Here is a 21,335-nt window from a genome sequence, read left to right on the forward strand (position 1 = left end):
CAGCCACCAATTATACCAGAGCGGTCTGTCATCAATGTCTGATTATAGAGAGGGTGACGGACGCTAATTATGGAAAAAAAAAAAATACTATTATGCCTAAAAGCATGTGCTCAGCTGATCAGCCTGTACGTTTACCTCTCCATACCGAAAAGAATACTTGGTGCAGTGCAAAACATCAAGTTATCAGTCTAAAACCACCAATAAAAGGTTCTCCACTCCTAAAGCTGCCCTCATGCAAGGTTTCACTATCATGTCCTATACACGGAGTAAAGCAGAAGCATGCATTCATAACCACAGCTCCATCCGAAGAGGAACACCAGACCCCCATTCTTGTGATCAGTGAAGGTCCCAGTAGTTGAACCCTCAGTGATCAGAAACTTGATAATGGGGGTTACTCCAGAACAACAACTTATGGAAAATGAGAACAGAATTTAGATCAGAGAAAAAGGGAAATATTCCCAGTTACCTAAGGAAAAGGAGAACAGATCTTCTAAATATAAGGGTGCCTCCAGCCTAAGCCCCAATTCAGATGTCCATTTTTCACAGCTAGAACACATACCCACTAATTTATGGTGCTGTTCACAATACATGGCCAAGTTTTTTTGCAGACGGTCTACAAAAAAAAAAAAAATCCACAAAGAACTGTCTTATTTGGATAAGAGAAATGGATCAAAACCACTCCACTAGTCTACAGGTCCATTAAATTAACCAACAGCATATTGATACCATTCATGTGCAATTTTTTTTTCATGCACTAGAAAGACAAATTAAATTGCACATGTGAATGAGGCCTAAGGGTGAATTTACGTGATGCACATTTACCATGGACGTTGTTTGCAGAAATCTACGATTGTACATCAATCACTCATTTACTGTATGTAACGGTTTCCACTACTCAAGATTTGTGGCATAAAGCAATCATGAGAGAGTTTCTTCCTGTGAATCATACAGTGAACAACACTACAATGGGGTTGAAAGTGAGCACAAAAATAAGAGAATACCTAAGGATGACCTGTCACATGCCATAAATATGTAATTTTTATTTTTACCTGGTTTAAATGCTGTTGTTCTCCAGAATTCAGGGTTTTCTATTTTGCTCCTGTGCCCCTCCATCCCCGAGATATAGCCCAATCTTCCCTACATATAAATCTAGTCTTGTTTAACCAACTGGGTGTGGTCACCAATAATACACCCTCAGAGAAGAGTTTAGAACCACACCTACTTGTAAAAAGACTGGGACAAGGATACGGTGATGAGGAGGCCATATCTCAAGAACAGATAAAAAATAAATATGTCGGATCAGGAGAAAAATCGGCATTTACAAGATATAAAACTAATAGGGAAAAAGAAAAAACATTTTTTGCCAAGTGACAAGTACTCTAAAGGCAAAACCTTTTTTTTTTCTGGTGTCTGACTTCTACAGTCATTTATCAAATCCATATCTACCCTCCATGCTTACAATGTTGCTGAAGATTGTTTCTGTCCTATGTAAGCAACCAGGAGTGCAGTGATATACTGTAGTAGTTGGGTCCACACAATGATTAGTTACAGTTATAAAATTCCTGTCTCAATCTGTCTGTCTATAGTATCTGTATGCGCATTCTTCCCTGAATAATTTGAAATGCAACATCAGCCTGTCCAACCTGACTCCTGCTTGTAACTGGGGACAGAGAGAACCTATCACAAGCAGCAGGCAGGGGTGACAGACTGTCTGCAACACATACTATACACCAAAAGTCTGAGTCCAGAGACTGCAGTTCTATGTCACTCATCGACCACTTTTTGCCAATGTTTTTCTGGGATAGGACTTTTGATGGCCTATCAGACCATCAAGATCAATGAGCATTCGACTCTTGGCACCCTCACCAATCAGCTATTTGAAGGGGTCCATGGGATGATGTGAGCAGTGCAGCCTCTTCGATGTTTACAGTTTACATTGTGCCTTCTATCTTCATGTCAACTACTTATTTTCAGCTGTTCAGGGTATCGTAGCATACTTCCATTTCATATTGGTAGGGATATGTATTCAATAGTCTGAACTTGAAAAAAACGTCAATAAAGAATTATATATCCTTTTTTTTCAGATTTCATATGGCACTTCCATGCAGAATCCGATTTTTACAGATAGATTACTATTGTAAACCTAGGAAACCATATTTGATCATGTTTTGATTTGATTTTTTAATGTACTTGAAAACAGATCGCACATGGACGTCACACAGACATGAGAAACAAGACACACGGATGGCACGATGAAAATTAAAAAAAAACAAAAAAAAAACAAACATCCGAGTTTTCTGGATGAAACTAGAGTGATTTCTAAAAGGAGTCTGCTCATATCATGTACAGGTGCTCGGTGCACCCTAAGTGTGGCCAAGCAGTCCAGCGCACCTTCCCACCTGCTTGTTTTGCCTCTCTCACCCCCACTATTTTTATTGACAGCTCTAGCTTTAGAGAGCCAGAGATAGAGGGAAAACAAGTACCGTAGGTTAGAAGGTGCTCTAAATTGTTAGGCCACTCTAAGAATTCACCGAGAGTCTGTGCTTGGTTTGAACAGCCATCTGTGCTGATAAAGTCTCTTTAAAAAGGACTGTCAGCACACAGAATGTCTGTTGAAACCAAGTCCTGACGCTTGGTGCACCCTTGGTGCGGCCAACCATTTATATACACCTTCCCACCTGCTTGCTTTCCCTCTATGTCCACTCCCCTCTTATTTGATTGACAGATCTGGTTTCATAAAACCAGAGAGTGGAGAAGATAGATGGAAACCAAGCAGGTGGGAAGGTGTATATAAATGTCTGGCCCCGTCGCGTAGCACCAAGCGCCTGGACTTGGCATGAACAGTCATTCTGTGCTGACAGCGTCCCTTGAGCCCACCCTTGGTGACAGGAATAGATGTGGATAATAACAGTGTTTGTACAACACTGCGGAATATGCCAACGCTATATCAGGGAAGCCAAGCTAAAATACACAGAGGGGCAAAATGAAAAGTTTGGATAAGGTCATGGGCCAAACTTGTTATTTATTAAAAAAAAAATGTCTACAATCGAGGAAGTCAAAAACAACAATGAACTTAAAAGCGTTTTCCTATGAAGAAAGTACAATTTACTTAATAGATCTTAAAATAAAATATTGGAATTATGCAAGTAATGGAAGTGCACTAAAAAGCATAAGGCCTAATTTAAATGTGTTAACAAAGGATAATAAATGTTGAATAATACAGATAATATAATAAAGTAAGATGCAAACAAAAGTGACCTCCCAAACACAGTGCGATGCCGCCAGAATGAATTCCAAAACACGCACGGTATGATGTGATAACCCTACGCCCCCTCTACAAAGAATGGTGACCCCATCACAGAATGATTTACCAAGTGTAATCCTCACACAGGCCTCCACACAGCATCACGGGCCCCACATAGGCCTCCACATAGCATCATGGGCCCCACATCCTGCTCCATACAGTATAATAGCCCTGTGTAATGCTCAATACAGTATAATGGTCTCACATTAAAAAATAAATAAATACTCACCTCTGCCTGTTCCCCTGTTGCACCGGTCTCGTATGCCAATATAGGTGAAAGTGTGATGCCGGGAGGGAGACCTGCCGGGTGACAAGGGCATAAAATACTTGGGTGACCCACCTGGCGTCACAGACCAAAACATGCTCACCCCGCGAGTTTGACATATGTGAAGTATATAGAGACAAAAGTAGATAAAATAAACAGTTAAAAGAATAAAACTTTATTTACTTATACTTTTGTTTCCGCCTATACTTCAACCCTTGCTGCATTTGTGCAGTAAGAATGTGCAGACGCCATCCATTACTGCACCGGCCATACATATGGGTGTCAGCTATGACTGCTCCATGTGAAAGAGGTCAACCATGACCCACTGAATGTGTGAAACCTGTCCGGTCGATTTCAGATTTCTCAGGCAAGAAGACTGTTCCTTAATCGCAGATGGTAATAAAAGGCCAATACGCCCTACAAATCCTGAGGCGAGTCTACAGAATGAAATGGAGTGCAAGCGTATGTCGGGTGCAGCGGGCTTTCTCCTTACATTTGTAGATAGTAATTATGCCAGCAGTTGTTTTGACTGATAAGAGATTAGAGGCAGCCGCTCACTTTTGAGTAGTAAAAATAGACAAGATAATGCGCTTTGTGATTAGTAACCCAAGGCAAAAAAAAAGGAGAAAAACCAGACAGGACCAATGATTTACATGGCCACAAATCCTGACAAGCAGGCTGTTCTCGCACTCCTTACTACAGCACTGGTGACTGACGGAAACCTATTCTGTGTCCATATTGATTATTTCTCTACCACAGTGCACACTAAATAAACTCGACACTCCCAGTGTAACGTGTAAGAAGGAGGGCTCATCATCAATAGCATTTTTTTTCTTTGCCTTAGGGCTCAATCATACATGGTGCATCCATGTGCTGTCTGCATTAAACACGGACGCCTGAAATCGGCCCAATTCAGTCAATTAAAAATCTCAGACCATATTTAGGGCAGGCAAACAATGCAGCTTTTTCCACCTATTTGTGAACACCAAAACACGCAATATCAATCTGCTAGGATTATCGCTCTTTTTTTTTTTTTGCGATTTTCTTTCTGCATTTCTGGTGCAGATTTGCACAAACATATTTTTTATACATTATTTAGTGCAGAAACGCGGAGATTCATCTCTAGTGAAACAATAGGCTGATATTCACATGTTCAGTTTTTTGAAAGTTTTTTTTTTTCTTTTGCTTCAATTTTTGGTGGGAGGAAAGTACGTGCATCGTACGTTTCCAAACTAGGCACTGTCCAAGCAAAAGGCTACAGGTAAAACAAAAAAAACACACACACCTCTCCAAAAACACTTGAAAAACTCTTAAAAAAGAGGAGCATTTCTGCAAGTGGTTTCCACTAGAAAACATCTTGTTTTTTTGATCACTTAAAAATGAATAATCCAGGTGCACGCACACACGCACACACACACACACACACACACTTGCAAAAGAACACCTATACCTCCCTACCGTGCTGGCGCTGAGAGATATTGGAAATTGATATTTTAATATCTGATAGAATTCCCTGTCAGATACATTTTGACCCAAAATATTTGCTCCCAAACTCAGCCCCCACCATTGGGATACCCCAACACCAATGTTTTTCTATAATTAACTCAAGAAAATAGGCCTTTTAAGCTCTCTCCGGGGGAAGGGTGAAAGACCATAAGACCCGGTGTCTCCCAGCACCAAGTTCCGCAATTATCACAGAGGTGTGAACTATTGTGCAGCTACGAGCCAACTGGCTTCTTTGTTTGACTCAGCAGACATTGTGGCACTACAGATACCAGACCAGCAAGAGGCTCTGAGATATGGAAACTAGAAAATGACCTATAATAACAGAATGCAATATCTCTGAGCCTAGCCGGGCACATAATCTGAATACACATTCCTTCCCCCACACGCGCATTATTGAGTTATAAAGCATAGCTACCAGGAATTACATACGGTAGGCATATTTGATCTTCCTGCACAGATAAAATCCATATATATAAACCCAGACTCATGTTAAAGAGTATCCAGGAACCATGTCCTGGCACCCATATATATAACTCCAGACAATAGTTTAACCAAATAGAGGAGAAAAACAGGAGCGTTTTTAACAACGTGGATATAGCAAACGGTGTGTGAGATATGGGTATAATAGGGCCAAAAACACCCCACGGAACCAATTGCTGTATTCCAAAAAAGACAAAAAGAAGACGGATGAATCAATTCATTTCTGAATTTAATCATGAGTGGGACAATATTCGACATATTCTGAACAAACATTGGCGGATCTTAAGTACTGAGCCCTCTTTGGGTCCATTTCTGTCTGACCGTCCTATGATGACACCTAGGAGGGCTAGGAACTTGAAAGACCTGCTGGTCAAGAGTCACTATGTGGCACCAACAGTTAAGGCCCCGTCACACACAGCGACGCTGCAGCGATACAGACAACGATGCTGATCGATGCAGCGTCGCTGTTTAGTCGTTGTGTGGTCGCTGGGGAGCTGTCACACAGACCGCTCTCCAGCGACCAACGATGCCGAGGTCCCGGGTAACCAGGGTAAACATCGGGTTGCTAAGCGCAGGGCCGCGCTTAGTAACCCGATGTTTACCCTGGTTACCAGCGTAAAAGTAAAAAAAACAAACAGTACATACTCACCTTCGCGTCCCCCGGCGTCCGCTTCCTTCACTGACTGAGCGCCGGCCCTAACAGCAGAGCGGTGACGTCACCGCTGTGCTGTACTTTCACTTTATGGCCGGATATCAGTCAGAGCGGGAAGCAGACGGCAGGGGACCTGACGGACACCGGAATGTGAGTATGTACTGTTTGGTGTTTTTTACATTTACGATGGTAACCAGGGTAAACATCGGGTTACTAAGCGCGGCCCTGCGCTTAGTAACCCGATGTTTACCCTGGTTACCAGTGAAGACATCGCTGAATCCGTGTCACACACACCGATTCAGCGATGTCAGCGGGACCTCAACGACCAAAAAAAGGTCCAGGCCATTCCGACACAACCAGCGATCTCGCAGCAGGGGCCTGGTCGCTGGTACGTGTCAAACATAGCGAGATCGCTACTGAGGTCGCTGTTGCGTCACAAAACTTGTGACTCAGCAGCGATCTCGCTATGTGAGACGGGGCCTTTAGCCTCTTTGGTTCAATGCGCCGTACGACGGGCTGCTATACGTGTGGACACTGTCTTGCCTGCGCCAATGTCCTGCGCAGTGCTTCCTTTTCCTCGGCTGATGGAAAAAGGGAATTTCAAATTAGGAATTACATTTCTTGCAATAGCAAGAATGTGATATACTATGATACGTGTAGCTGTAACCTTATTTACATAGGTTTAACATCTAGAGAATTAAGAGTGAGGGTTCGGGAGCATGTGCGGGACATTGGCGCAGCCAAGACGGTGGAGGATGTCTCACAATTAAAAACTATTCAGAGGCATTTTAGAAAATGTCATGATTGTGATCCGAGAGAGTTCATGGTGAGAGGGATAGACCTTATTCATATGGGTATACGAGGTGGCAACGTTAGGCAGCTTCTTGCGCAGCGAGAACTTAAATGGATCGTGACCTTGGGTACCGTGAGACCAGGTGGTCTTCATGAGTCTCTTAATTTTGCCCCCTTCTTGTAATGATAGTAGAATTGTATTTACATAGCTCCTATTCCCCTTCACTTGGTGTTTATTCACCTTTTTAATAAAAATATGTGTTTTACTATTGTTTTAAATTTTGTCTTATAGCTTTGTATATATCCTTGAAATCTTGGGAAAACGGACTCCACACTGGCACATTGGAGGAGAAATTTTGATGGACTGCTTGTCATCTTTTGTATATAATCATTTCCTATATGATATTCATGTATATATTAAAAGTTTATTCTGTTTCATTACCGTATGGTGCCCATTATCTTTTCATCAATATACTTGGAAGGAATCCTCCTGCAGTTGCTTGGCTGTAGTGCGCGTGCGCCCGCTTGCTCCTGGCTCCGTCCCTCCTCTGCTCGGCCGCTTGGTTTCTTCGGCCGGCGACTGGGAGTCATGGCAACGCTATGCTCACACTCGCGCGGCCTCGGATCCTGGCTGGGCGGGGTGGTTGTGGCGCCGGGGGCCGCTGACGCATGCGCCGTTCATATGCAGCCAGATCAACCTTTCCGGTCACATGATTAACATGTGACCGGATTTTCCAGGATAAAAGGTCCTACTTGGTGAGGATTAAGCACTACCCCTTGAGAAAGCAAACGAATATCGGAGCGAAACGCGCGTCGGGGGTGTCTCCCTATTCATTCCACCTCCTGTTCATCGGTAAGAGGGTTAACTTAGGATTATGGGACTCCCTTACGCCAGTGAGCATATTACTTTAATTTTTCTGGGGGAGTTTTCTCATGGTCCGTTCTGAACCCAGGATCACAGACTAAATATACTTATCACAGTCAGTGTCTGTACGTTGATCCTTGTGTGGGTTCAGAATTGCGTACTCTCCCACTTTTTAGTGGAATTCTAATGGTTGGTTAGTATTTATGGTTCTACTGATTTACAGGAGTTTTGTGGTTGGTGTCCGTAATTTTATGTATGTATGTATGTATGTATGTATGTATGTATGTATGTATGTACACTCACCGGCCACTTTATTAGGTACACCATGCTAGTAACGGGTTGGACCCCTTTTGCCTTCAGAACTGCCTCAATTCTTCGTGGCATAGATTCAACAAGGTGCTGGAAGCATTCCTCAGAGATTTTGGTCCATATTGACATGATGGCATCACACAGTTGCCGCAGATTTGTCGGCTGCACATCCCAAAGATGCTCCATACAAGGCAGGATGGATCCATGCTTTCATGTTGTTTACGCCAAATTCTGACCCTACCATCCGAATGTCGCAGCAGAAATCGAGACTCATCAGACCAAGCAACGTTTTTCCAATCTTCTACTGTCCAATTTCGATGAGCTTGTACAAATTGTAGCCTCAGTTTCCTGTTCTTAGCTGAAAGGAGTGGTACCCGGTGTGGTCTTCTGCTGCTGTAGCCCATCTGCCTCAAAGTTCGACGCACTGTGCGTTCAGAGATGCTCTTAGGCCTACCTTGGTTGTAACGGGTGGCGATTTGAGTCACTGTTGCCTTTCTATCAGCTCGAACCAGTCTGCCCATTCTCCTCTGACCTCTGCCATCAACAAGGCATTTCCGCCCACAGAACTGCCGCTCACTGGATTTTTTTTCTTTTTCGGACCATTCTCTGTAAACCCTAGAGATGGTTGTGCGTGAAAATCCCAGTAGATCAGCAGTTTCTGAAATACTCAGACCAGCCCTTCTGGCACCAACAACCATGCCACGTTCAAAGGCACTCAAATCACCTTTCTTCCCCATACTGATGCTCGGTTTGAACTGCAGGAGATTGTCTTGACCATGTCTACATGCCTAAATGCACTGAGTTGCCGCCATGTGATTGGCTGATTAGAAATTAAGTGTTAACAAGAAGTTGGACAGGTGTACCTAATAAAGTGGCCAGTGAGTGTATGTATGTATGTATGTATTTCAATAAAATGTTGATATTTTTATGATAAATTTTGAAAACTCCTGTTTTTCTCCTCTATTTGGTTACAGATAAAATCCAGCAGAATCCAGTGGCGCCGCCGCCATTGTAGTTAGACCCTCGGTCGTAAAGTTATGAGCATCCACGGTTCTGGACAGAAAACCATACTCTCAGATTTGGGAGAGAGGCTGCACAAGACCAGGGGTAGGCGCAGCATGTGGGAGGGGACAGCTTAGGGGATAATAGGCAGCTCCTCATTTTGGACTTGGTTTTTCTACTGGCAGGAGGCCCGTTACCTGACGCGGCCAGGGAATAACGTAACAAAGATTTGGACCTGTGATCACATGCTACATAACACGGTAATTGCAATCTATCTGTACCCCTACCCTTGTACTCCTGACTGTATACCTGTATATCTGCTTTTGTAAATATATACCTGTATCTTTGTAGTGCACCTTTCGGCGATTAAATATAAAATTAATCTTGGGCTGCTCTTATCTTGATTCACGAATCTGCAAGCTCGGTTGGTCAATATATGCTACCCTGGGTTGGTTTCTGACCCGACATAAGCCTGTTGTCGGACGGGGCTTATGTATAATGAGGAACTGGTGGCAGCATACCGTACTGTGTTAGTGAGGAACTCTGACAGTGACGGCCAGGAGATTTACATATACGTCCCCAGCCTGGACTGGTGATATATATCCCTCCTCACTGGGACCTCCTCAATAACTTATACCTATAAGGGAAGCCTCTCTGGTGACTATTTGCCCTTGTTGCAGTTCTCTGATTGACCTGGGGTAAGTGGCGCCAGAGAGCCGATCCCTGCTGGATCCTTCACTCCCCTCCGCCAGAAGTGAGTGAAGTCAACACACCCCTTCCCCTGTGAGATCCGTCACACAGCGGTGTTAGCGCTGGCTTGCCCATAAGTCAGGCAATCCCTGTGATCAAGCAACCCTGGCTTCAATCTCCCTATCTTAGGACAAATTGCATACATCCAGAGGAACGGAGAGCCCACAATCCCCGGGAGGGCCCACATAGGTGTCATTATAGTGTTTGAGAAGGGGTTGTCTGAGTAGTGGACATCCCCTTTAACAGATTGCCTCTAGCAGGCTTGTGGAGGAATACTAAACATGGATCCTAGACCTATTAATCATATCCCATTTATTTCAGGCAAAGCAATTACCAGAACGTTCAGGCTTTATACACACCAATACCTCATTCACCGAGAAGTCAGGTAGAGATATCATTACAAAGAAAAGCCGTAAACTGAGCTGAACCTACATTAAAATACATGGAATGACTTTAGATCCACTGCCCAGCCGCACTTTGTTCCCATAAATGTCAAATTACTCAGAGACAAGAAAAACATAAAATGACCTTCCGAGCTGATGATTACAATTTATTTCTGTTTAATTGGATTTTTTGTTTTTTATATTCCAGCATGGAAAACCTAGATACTTGTGACATATGGATGCAGGCTACAGTATAGATCCATATGGAACATGGATCATTAATCATGTTACTTATTCTGTCAAACTACTATTGACTGGAGAACGTCCTAACACAGTAGGTCCCCCAGAACCATTTTACTCCATGGTGTCTCATTTCGAGGACCCCAACAGTCAGCTTTTATTGCAGAGTATCTACTCAGAAACTAAAATGAATGGACTGCTCTTGTAATCCTTGATGCACCGGGTTCTCTAGGAAAAAAAGTTGCTCATTGTGGTGGATCTTGGCTTCTCCTAAAGGCCACTATACATATTGGAAGAAAGTCTGTCAAACCTGGATGGACCGGCCAACCACCTGATTTATATGGGGACCTTCCAACTCTCCCTTGACAAATGATGTCAAAGGGGAGAGAAAGCTCAATGGACAATCTTTAATTTTTAGAGGTGTTAAGCAGCTGTCAGAGGTGTCGGCAGAGTTTTTCATCAATTTGGCTTTTCTTAGTGTTCATGTGCATGGGGTATGTCGAGAAAGATAGCGGTTAGCCTAACATTTGTGGCAGGTGGCATCTCATATGCATGGCCAACTTTTGGATAGGCCACCAACGTTTGATTACTGAAGGTCTGCCTTTCGGGACCGAAGCTAATCAATGTACAAGGTACAAGCGCGCTGAGCCTCCTTCACTTTGGAACCCCAATGGTCAACGACTTTGGCCGTGATGATACTTGTCACACGAAAAAGGTTCGCTTGGCAATGCTGCTACATCGAAATCCAATACAGGTAAACGGGGGCCGGAAAAGGCCCAACAATGTTGGACTTCTTGTGACTTGCTTGTTGCAGTATACTCGGGGGTCACAATGCTTCTCCCATTCGCTTGTACTGTGCCGTGATGTAGCCAAGGTTCAGTGCGAACCTTGGTAACACAAGTGTCACAGCCAACGTCCCCGTGTAGCTCAAGTCAATGGTTTATACTAAGGACAGGTCATAAATGTTGGTGCAAATGCTCACACAAAGATTTCTTGGGCAAATCCTTTCACAGAAAATTCACAAGACAAATTTGACCACATGGTGGGGATTCACACAACTGAAGTTACAAAATAAAAAAAAACAAAACACAACACTCACCTGAACAATCACTTTCCACCACTTCTGATGTGCGGCTGTTCTCGGCTTCCCCAGCTCCTGCGATGAAGTGTTGACATGTCACGTCATCACAGAGACCAGGGCAGTGGGGGACTGGGGGAAGTGGCGACAGGAGATTGGTAAGTTAACTATTTATAGTGCTTTGGAACAAAGCACTATACTGTTATTCCATCGTGGATAACTTCTTCTTCTTATTATTATTATTATTAGCAATTAATGCGGCCCAAACCCTAAAACGCACAGACTCCAGTGAGGTGTCATTTCGAAGCCAGCGTCCACGAGAGGTGTGCTAAGTTATTTTCATGTCGATCGGATTTGTAGTTTTGGTGCAATTTGCATTTGAAAATTGTTTCCCCCTCATTGGAAAGCATTGTTTCAATGCATTTCAATAGGGAAATGTTCCTATACGTTTAAAATGGGCTGGTTTCTGAGGCAATTTCTAAAAATAACTTAACTGCCAAATGCCACCTGGCTGATTAGCTCATTGATATGCGCAGTCAGACACAGTTACTATGCCAACGCCTGCCAAGTCCACCAGGTCACAGTTTTGTCAGATAATATCAGCTCTTAAAGTGACAGCACAGCACAATTTCAAAGCACTATCTGTAGTCTTATTATTATTACAGTATACAGCACGGAGCCGCGCAGCATACAGCGCAGAGCCCCGCAGCATACAGCGCAGAGCCCCGCAGTATACAGCGCAGAGCCCCGCAGTATACAGCGCAGAGCCCCGCAGCATACAGCGCAGAGCCGCGCAGCATACAGCGCAGAGCCGCGCAGCATACAGCGCAGAGCCCCGCAGCATACAGCGCAGAGCCCCGCAGCATACAGCGCAGAGCCCCGCAGCATACAGCGCAGAGCCCCGCAGCATACAGCGCAGAGCCCCGCAGCATACAGCGCAGAGCCCCGCAGCATACAGCGCAGAGCCCCGCAGCATACAGCGCAGAGCCCCGCAGCATACAGCGCAGAGCCCCGCAGCATACAGCGCAGAGCCCCGCAGCATACAGCGCAGAGCCCCGCAGCATACAGCGCAGAGCCCCGCAGCATACAGCGCAGAGCCCCGCAGCATACAGCGCAGAGCCCCGCAGCATACAGCGCAGAGCCCCGCAGCATACAGCGCAGAGCCCCGCAGTATACAGCGCAGAGCCGCGCAGTATACAGCGCAGAGCCGCGCAGTATACAGCGCAGAGCCGCGCAGTATACAGCGCCCACCAAATCGGCCCCTGAGGGGCCCCACCCACCAAATCGGACCCAGAGTGGCTACAACTACCAAACCAGCGCCTGAGGGGCACCCAAGTGTGAAAGTCTTGCTGGGGCAACCCGGGCACCATTCCAAAGCACTATCTGTAGTTCCTTCAGGAAATACCCATCTATTTCTCTCTGTTATCAGCCATTCCCCGTACTGCTGTCAGTCTATTTATCTCTTATCAGCCATTCCCCGTCCTGCTGTCAGTCTATTTCTCTCTGTTATCAGCCATTCCCCGTACTGCTGTCAGTCTATTTCTCTCTGTTATCAGCCATTCCCCGTCCTGCTGTCAGTCTATTCTCTCTGTTATCAGCCATTCCCCTGTCCTGCTGTCAGTCTATTCTCTCTGTTATCAGCCATTCCCTTGTCCTGCTGTCAGTCTATTCTCTCTGTTATCAGCCATTCCCTTATCCTGCTGTCAGTCAGAGTGACCCGGCCCACCAAATCGGACCCAGAGTGACCCGGCCCACCAAATCGGACCCAGAGTGACCCGGCCCACCAAATCGGACCCGGAGTGGTGCCGCCCGCCAAATCGGACCCGGAGTGGCGCCGCCCGCCAAATCGGACCCGGAGTGGCGCCGCCCGCCAAATCGGACCCGGAGTGGCGCCGCCCGCCAAATCGGACCCAGAGTGGCGCCGCCCGCCAGAGTGGCGCCGCCCGCCAAATCGGACCCGGAGTGGCGCCGCTCGCCAAATCGGACCCGGAGTGGCGCCGCCCGCCAAATCGGACCCGAAGTGGCGCTGCCCGCCAAATCGGACCCGGAGTGGCGCCGCCCGCCAAATCGGACCCGGAGTGGCCCCGCCCGCCAAATCAGACCCGGAGTGGCGCCGCCCGCCAGAGTGGCGCCGCCCGCCAAATCGGACCCGGAGTGGCGCCGCTCGCCAAATCGGACCTGGAGTGGCGCCGCCCGCCAAATCGGACCCGAAGTGGCGCTGCCCGCCAAATCGGACCCGAAGTGGCGCTGCCCGCCAAATCGGACCCGGAGTGGCGCCGCCCGCCAAATCGGACTCGGAGTGGTGCCGCTCACCAAATCGGACCCGGAGTGGCACCGCCCGCCAAATCGGACCCAGAGTGGCGCCGCCCGCCAAATCGGACCCAGAGTGGCTACAACTACCAAAACAGCACCTGAGGGGCACCCAAGTGTGAAAGTCTTGCTGGGGCAACCCGGGCACCATTCCAAAGCACTATCTGTAGTTCCTTCAGGAAATACCCATCTAGTTGTCCATGTTAATACGTCTTGTAAAACTTACACTTTGGTATTGGCTGACAACCTGCAACAAATCTACACACATTTTTCATGCAGAATTTGCTGTGGATTTGGTCACCGATTTTGACCTAACACATTGGAGCTGGTGGAATCGGCGTCAAAAAACGCGCAGAGTAATGAGCATGAAACAGATTTGGAAATCTGCAGTAATACTCATTTTCGTGCAGATTGGGTCTTTAAAAACCCCACTGATCTGTATTGTGAATTGCTGATTTGCCATGTGGCTGCCACACAATTCCTGAACATATCCAACAGGTTTTTCCCCATTTTTGTCAAAGGCAATTATCTGCAACTAAAGATTGGCTGTGGATCTGCAAATAAAAATCGGCAGCACAGCAAATTATCAGTGGATTTTACTGCAAATTTTGTCTTCCGAGATAAAAAAAAAAAAAAAAAAAAGAAATCGGCCAATCTGTGGTCAGTACGCATCAGAAACTGACACGGTCTGCAGCAATTTCCACGATGAACCTTTCTACAGTATGTAGATGAGATCAGGTAAAATCTCATCTATTTGCCATGTACTGAATTCCACCCTACATTTTCCCCCGCACACACCCAGAGGAAAAACCTGCATTATTTCCATCCTTAGGCTACATCCACACGACCTAAAAATCCACTGTACGTACATCGCAAATGTGAATTTTCTCCTATGTATATCAAATTGTGAAATTCACTGTTAAAATCCCCAGAAGGATTGACATGAATCCCTGCAGACTAGGACCACAAGATTTTCTGCAGCATTTTACAGCAAGAGCAGAGTGGACAAGTTTTCACTTATTCTGATTCACGTGCTGCGTTGTTTCTTGGTGCGGAATCGGTAAGAACATTTTGATTTTCTTGCATTTTTTTTTTTCTTAAATTCGCAACATGATGATTTCTGTTGCGGAAAGAAACGCACCTTTAATGAGAACCCAAAAATAAGCTTGCATAAACATGAATTAGGGCAAAAAAGCCACATCAAATATGCAACGTATGAATCCGACCTAAAGGGCTATTATTCCGTAGATATGCCACTAGCGTCTGATAGGTGGGGGTCCGCCCATCACAGTGCTAAAACTGCAAAGAATAGCTTACTAAATAATCCAGTATGTAAAGGATAGCGCACGGCATGTAGAGCCACACAAACATGATCTTCTCTACACATGAACGTCCTCGGCTATGGGAACCTGAACAGCCCAGGGTCTGGAGAACCTGCTCCTTGTGGCGTCAGCAGCAGAGTGGGGTCACACAGGGTGCCCCAAACACACACACACGTTCCTGGTCACACACGGTCCCTGATTCTTCCCCTTCATAAACCGCTTACAGTGCATTACACCCGCGCAGTCCTAACAGGCCGTCCCTAGACATTCCTGCGGATCCTCCTGACATGCTTGACATTCACACACAGACAGAAGTGCTGACTACAGGGCAATGATCGAGCAGATCACAATGCAATACCTGAATTCTGCTGGGCCCTGGGCGGACATATCATTGGTGCAACCACACAGGGGCCCAGGAGGTAAGGGGCCACTACCACCTCCAAAACAGGTGACATTTTGCATTATGGTGAGTTATTGGACTGTAAAGGGCCCATATACTATTCTTGCACAGGGGCCCTTTCTGGTCTGTGTCCGGGCAGAGACAGGGACAAATAATAGGCAGCAGTCATTTTACAGCACATGCATAGAAAGACACAGATGAGCCACATCCACACTGTGACATGTGCAACCTACATACAACCATCCACTAGCTGAATAAAAAAATTAAAAAAAAAAAATGTATTGCTTCAATAAATGTCACTGACTAAATCGTAACACTAAGTGCTATTAAGTGAGTGTCGCAATATGGAAACAAGCCTTTCTATGCAATGTATCGTGACCCATAAGGTGTTGTGACCGCAAGGTGCCGCAACAAGTCGCAAAAAGCCTGAACCGGTTGGACTTATTACCACTTACATGTCACGGTACCGTCCAGGTCACAATTCAACTCCATGGCACTATGCTGCGATGTAGCAGTGACATATAGAGAAGTGTGACTGTATAATGGCCAAAGTCACGGTGTGCCCCCTGGTGACAACCAACATCCCCCATATACAATCCAACACTTCAATACTGTGCTGCTCACTGCAGTGACACCTGTCACCATGCACCTGACAGCCGGCACCATAGTCCTACCAAATCAGCAGGAACCGCAGGATGTGCCCCCTACAGCACAGTCGTGAGTAGCCGGTGCACACTGTATAGTGTGTACAGGACCAGCACTGACCGCACAGCGCCAGGTCACCCAGAGGACAGCCATTACAGTATATACAGGCGGAGGACGAATGTGCCCCCTACAGAAAGGGTGTGTGTAGCCCATGCACATCATATAGTGAGTATAGGACCAGCAGTGACCGCACAGCGCCAGGTCACCCAGGACACAGCCATTACAGTATATACAGGCGGCGGACGAATGTGCCCCCTACAGAAAGGTTGTGTGTAGCCCGTGCACATCATATAGTGAGTATAGGACCAGCAGTGACCGCACAGCGCCAGGTCACCCAGGACACAGCCATTACAGTATATACAGGCGGCGGACGAATGTGCCCCCTACAGAAAGGTTGTGTGTAGCCCGTGCACATCATATAGTGAGTATAGGACCAGCAGTGACCGCACAGCGCCAGGTCACCCAGGACACAGCCATTACAGTATATACAGGCGGCGGACGAATGTGCCCCCTACAGAAAGGTTGTGTGTAGCCCGTGCACATCATATAGTAAGTACAGGACCAGCACTGACCGCACAGCGCCAGGTCACCAAGAGCACAGCCACTACAGTATATACAGGCGGAAGACGAATGTGCCCCCTACAGAAAGGTTGTGTGTAGCCCGTGCACATCATATAGTAAGTACAGGACCAGCACTGACCGCACAGCACCAGGTCACCCAGGACACAGCCATTACAGTATATACAGGCGGAGGACGAATGTGCCCCCTACAGAAAGGTTGTGTGTAGCCCGTGCACATCATATAGTAAGTACAGGACCAGCACTGACCGCACAGCACCAGGTCACCCAGGACACAGCCATTACAGTATATACAGGCGGAGGACGAATGTGCCCCCTACAGAAAGGTTGTGTGTAGCCCGTGCACATCATATAGTGAGTACAGGACCAGCACTGACCGCACAGCGCCAAGTCACCCAGGACACAGCCATTACAGTATATACAGGCGGAGGACGAATGTGCCCCCTACAGAAAGGTTGTGTGTAGCCCATAAACATCATATAGTGAGTATAGGACCAGCAGTGACCGCACAGCGCCAGGTCACCCAGAACACAGCCATTACAGTATATACAGGCGGAGGACGAATGTGCCCCCTACAGAAAGGTTGTGTGTAGCCCGTACACATCATATAGTGGGTACAGGACCAGCAGTGACCGCACAGCGCCAGGTCACCCAGAACACAGCCATTACAGTATATACAGGCGGAGGACGAATGTGCCCCCTACAGAAAGGTTGTGTGTAGCCCGTGCACATCATATAGTAGTAAGTACAGGACCAGCAGTGACCGCACAGCGCCAGGTCACCAAGAGCACAGCCATTACAGTATATACAGGCGGAGGACGAATGTGCCCCCTACAGAAAGGTTGTGTGTAGCCCGTGCACATCATATACTGACCGCACAGCCCCATGTACACTCATGTACAGTATATACAGGCGGGGGAAGGAATGTGCCCATAGCAGTGACAATGGTGGCGGTGTGCGCACTAATGATCAGCATGTGCGCCCATACACACACTGCAATAGGATCTGCCCCGGCTGTCCTATGTACCCGCTGCCCTGTGTGCACTGATCAGCATGTGCGCCCATACACTGCTACCCGGGCACAGGCTGCCTGTACTACACTGCCCAGCATACAGACCACATGGGCAGAGGACAGCCGTGCACCGCACACCAGGGCGGTATACCGGGCTCTGCAGCACATTACCGGGGATGCACCGCTCAGTCTCACCTGCAGCCGCCGCCTCCTCCACGTCCCTCCTGGCAGTGTCCTCAGCCTCTTCCCCAGGCCGGCTCCCTCTGCAGTACTGGGAACCGGCCCTGGCGATATGATTGCCCGCCCCGGGGCCTCCCCACGTCCCAAACCGCTGACACTGATTCCAAGCCCCGGCTTCTTATCTACGGATCTGTCCTCCAGGTACTCCAGAACCGATAGCCGCACAGAACCGCCGCCGCCGACCGGGACCAGTGACCACGCCCACCGCCATATTACATATTCACGAGGGTGACACGTGGACACGCCCCTCTTATTACCTATTAATAAGATATACAGTGTGTATCTGTATATATATATATATATATATATATATATATATATATATATATATATATATATATATATATATATTGTGTGTGTCTGTGTATATATATATATACTAGATGGCAGCCCGATTCTAAAGAATCGGGAGTCTAGAATCCATATATACTTTATTTATTCAAATGTAAGAATAATACAATTAATAAATAATAGTAAGAAAGAACAAAAAATGGCTGCACTCACCAGCTCTTGACAATTCTTGTTATTTAAGGTACAGTTACACAGGATCCATGACCATGCTTATGAGGGGAGTGATGAAAGACATCAGACAACAACTTTGCGTGTTGTGGCAAATGCCACAACAAGGCTATGTTCACACGTTCAGGATTTCCATCCTTTTTTTTTCCTGACTGAATCTGCAGGTCTCTGCAGAAAACGCAGGTGCGTTTTTGGTGCGTTTTTGGTGCGTTTTTGGTGCGTTTTTTGGTGCGTTTTTTAGTGCGTTTTTTTGTGCGTTTTGTATGCAGTTTTCTCTGCAAATTGTCTGTGTTTGACACAAATAAAGCTTTAACTGCAGTGGGGGAAAAAAAAAAAAGAAATGATGTCATTTCCTTGGCCAACCCTTTTCTTCTTCCATCCTCCATTTTGGGACTAAACACCAAAATGAGTGGACGTGTTTTGAATGACAGCGCTCCGCGTTTTGCGCCGCATGCGTCACTGCAGCTCACGCATCCGGGCGCTGAGGACGCAGCAAGTTGCATTTTTGCTGCGTCCAAAATCAATCAAAAAAAGGACGCATGCGGCGCAAAACGCAGCGTTGTGCATGCGTTTTGCTGCGTTTTACTTTGCGTTGTGTGTTGCGGCGCCGACGCTGCGGCGCACAACGCAAATGTGAACATAGCCTAAGTGCCACATATTTCAGTGCCACGTGCCACGTATTTAAGTGCCACGTATTTAAGTGCCACGTATTTAAGTGCCACGTGCCACGTATTTCAGTGCCACGTATTTCAGTGCCACGTATTTCAGTGCCACGTATTTCAGTGCCACGTATTTCAGTGCCACGTATCACGTATTTAAGTGCCACGTGCCACGTATTTTAGTGCCACGTGCCACGTATTTAAGTGCCACGTGCCACGTATCTCAGTGCCACGTGCCACGTATTTAAGTGCCACGTGCCACATATTTAAGTGCCACGTGCCACGTATTTCAGTGCCACGTATTTCAGTGCCACGTGCCACGTATTTAAGTGCCACGTGCCACATATTTCAGTGCCACGTGCCACGTATTTCAGTGCCACGTATTTAAGTGCCACGTGCCACGTATTTCAGTGCCACGTGCCACGTATTTAAGTGCCACGTGCCACATATTTCAGTGCCACGTGCCACGTATTTCAGTGCCACGTATTTCAGTGCCACGTATTTAAGTGCCACGTGCCACATATTTCAGTGCCACGTGCCACGTATTTCAGTGCCACGTATTTAAGTGCCACGTGCCACGTATCTCAGTGCCACGTGCCACGTATTTAAGTGCCACGTGCCACATATTTAAGTGCCACGTGCCACGTATTTCAGTGCCACGTGCCACGTATTTCAGTGCCACGTGCCACGTATTTCAGTGCCACGTGCCACATATTTCAGTGCCACGTGCCACGTATTTCAGTGCCACGTGCCACGTATTTAAGTGCCACGTGCCACGTATCACGTATTTCAGTGCCACGTATTTCAGTGCCACGTATTTAAGTGACACGTATCATGTATTTAAGTGACACGTATCACGTATAAGTGACACGTGTCACGTATTTAAGTGACACGTATCACGTATAAGTGACACGTGTCACGTATTTAAGTGACACGTATCACGTATAAGTGACACGTGTCACGTATTTAAGTGCCACGTATCCCACGAAGATTTTCCATGGAGAACAGACACATCCAGAGATATGTCTGCTCTCCACGGATGCAGCAACACACTGACAGGAGCCATAGTTCCTGTCGGTGTGTCACTGCGCATGCGCGAGCGAGTTTACCGGCGGTCATTGACCCCGGCACTCTCGCTTAACGGCAGTGCTGCGTGGGAAAGTTCAACGCAGCTGTACTGCTGTTAACCGAGACGCCGGAGTCATTGAACTCCGGAACAGTACGCGACACACTGCTAGGAGCTTCGCTCCTGGCAGTGTATCGCCGGAGAGCAGCCGATCGGCGTGGGACACTCGTTTTATGGATTCTGCGGACAGGGAGTATGGATTTGGTTTATTATTTTGCGATTTTTTCCTGGAGGATCGAGGGCTTCGCCTACAAGTGTGCTGTTGGTGAGTATATACTCTGTGTTATATGTTGTATGTACTGTACTGTGTGTCATGTATGTGTACTTTGTGTAGGTGTTTGGTGTAACTTTACCATTGTGCTAAGTCGCCGGACACAGGGACAACTCTCCCATCCTAATACCGGATGGGAGTAGTAGTCCATACGGCGACTTAGCACAATGGTGGCACTAGCGTCGCATGGGGACACGCACACACACACGCATACACACACACATACACATACACACACACACACAGACACACACACACACACAGACACACATACCAAATCAATCAAACGGCCGACACGATCCCCATGCGCCGGTATGCCTCCATGTCTCTCCGCCCACGCACTTCCGGCCCCGCACTTCCGCCGGCTTCCCCGCACTTCCGGCTGCAGCGGTTCTGCACAACAAACCGCAGTAAAACCCGCAGATATATTTTTGATCTGCGGGTTTTACTGCGATTTTGACCTCACAATGGAGGTCTATGGGTGCAGAACCGCTGCGGTTCAGGAAGAAGAATTGACATGCTCCTTCTTTTTTCCGGGAGCTATTCAGCACGGCTTTTTTTTTAAA

General features: G+C 46.9%; 1 protein-coding gene and 1 long non-coding RNA gene across 6 annotated transcripts in view; one reads left to right on the plus strand and one right to left on the minus strand.

Moving 5' to 3' along the window:
* The window catches only part of TANC2 (tetratricopeptide repeat, ankyrin repeat and coiled-coil containing 2), a 497,877-nt gene extending 479,486 nt beyond the window's left edge, over positions 1 to 18,391 (minus strand). For all 5 annotated transcript variants that reach the window (XM_077252678.1, XM_077252680.1, XM_077252679.1 and 2 more), the window contains exon 1: positions 18,150 to 18,391. The gene's annotated coding sequence lies outside the window, so the exon portion shown is untranslated. The remainder of the gene's footprint in view (positions 1 to 18,149) is intronic.
* On the plus strand, positions 7,625 to 10,823 carry LOC143769149 (uncharacterized). The gene is made up of 4 exons (XR_013214232.1): positions 7,625 to 7,852; positions 9,148 to 9,280; positions 9,361 to 9,435; positions 10,517 to 10,823. It is a non-coding gene; the product is annotated as an uncharacterized LOC143769149 (long non-coding RNA).
* Positions 18,392 to 21,335: the final 2,944 nt, after the last annotated feature.

This window comes from Ranitomeya variabilis, chromosome 4, assembly GCF_051348905.1.
Source record: "Ranitomeya variabilis isolate aRanVar5 chromosome 4, aRanVar5.hap1, whole genome shotgun sequence".
Lineage (NCBI taxonomy): Eukaryota > Metazoa > Chordata > Amphibia > Anura > Dendrobatidae > Ranitomeya > Ranitomeya variabilis.